General features: G+C 45.6%; 1 pseudogene; it reads right to left on the bottom strand.

Moving 5' to 3' along the window:
- Positions 1–21: 21 nt before the first annotated feature.
- Positions 22–724, bottom strand: LOC103522994 (annotated as a pseudogene).
- Positions 725–1,320: the final 596 nt, after the last annotated feature.

Raw genomic sequence — 1,320 nt, 5'->3', positions numbered from 1 at the left:
CCTCCTTGTTGTCGCGCCGACAAATCATGGCGGCCATAGCTTGCTCTTGGTCGGCCTGAATTTCTTCCTGGCTGCGGGCATCTTTGGAGGCCATGGCGTTTGCCATTTTAGTTTTGTCAATGGTGAACTGAATGGCGTTCGCAGCCGGCTTGGTTCGCAGATAGTACATACCTGATGGGAAGTAAAAAAATGCGGGTTAGTATGTACATAGTTTATTTAGATTAGTAGTTTAGTCTGGCTGGGAGCCGTTAAACAGGAAGTAGACCAGTTTAGTCTGGCTGGGAGACGTTAAACAGGAAGTAGACCAGTTTAGTCTGGCTGGGGGACTTCAAACAGGGAGTATACCGTTCAGGAAAATTACTAGAAAGGTAATTCTTTTATAAAACAGCCCCTAGGATCTTATTCCGCTGTTGAGAGATTTTACCCACCTCTTCAAACAGGGAGTATACCGTTCAGGAAAATTACTAGAAAGGTAATTCTTTTATAAAACAGCCCCTAGGATCTTATTCCGCTGTTGAAAGATTTTACCCACCTGTTTTGAGTCCTAGCTTCCAGCCATGGAAATGCATCGAGCTCATTTTGGCATAGTTGATTTCCGCCATGTAGATGTTGAGTGACTGAGACTGGTCTATGAACGCTCCCCTATCGGCCGCCATGTCCAGAACTGTCTTCTGCGGAATCTCCCACACCGTCTTGTACAGGTCCTTGAGCTTCTGGGGAATGCCTACAAGAAACGATAAGATGGGCCATTAAAAAAAAAGGTGAAAGAAGAAAAATGTTGTTCTTCACAAATGTAAAGGAATTAGTGCCAGCCTAGTTAGTTGGTTGGTAACGCGTCTGACTTGTAAGCGCTAGGCCGCGAGTTCGATTCCCGCCCGTGGCATATTTTATTCTGTACGATAATGTTCGTTCTCGGAACGGCTGGCTTTCCTCCTATCCTGTCTTCCTTCTCTCTTCGATTTCGGGACGATAAGACTGATAATGCTCGTTCTCGGAACGGCTGGCTTTCTCCTATCCTGTCTTCCTTCTCTCTTCGATTTCGGGACGATAAGACCTTAGAAGTTGCAGTTCCTTCTGTCAAATCTTTCTAAAAAGCTTTTGAGGAACGGCTGCAAAAATCAATACATTTTCTCAAGTCGAATAAATTCCTTTCTTGCCAGCCTTTTCGGGTGTGCAAGCTGGCACATTTGGCAACCAGTCCCAAGTCCGTGTAAATGATAAGGGTTGATGATAGGAAAGTTGGCTTGAAAGGAGCCGCACCTTTGTAAGCGGTTGGTCGTGGGTTCGATTCCCGCCCGGGGCGAATTTTAAACACAGATA

Source organism: Diaphorina citri, unplaced genomic scaffold, assembly GCF_000475195.1.
Source record: "Diaphorina citri unplaced genomic scaffold, Diaci psyllid genome assembly version 1.1 scaffold13658, whole genome shotgun sequence".
NCBI classification, from domain to species: domain Eukaryota; kingdom Metazoa; phylum Arthropoda; class Insecta; order Hemiptera; family Psyllidae; genus Diaphorina; species Diaphorina citri.
Note: the sequence above shows the minus strand (reverse complement) of the source record. Positions and strands in the feature narration are given on the sequence as shown.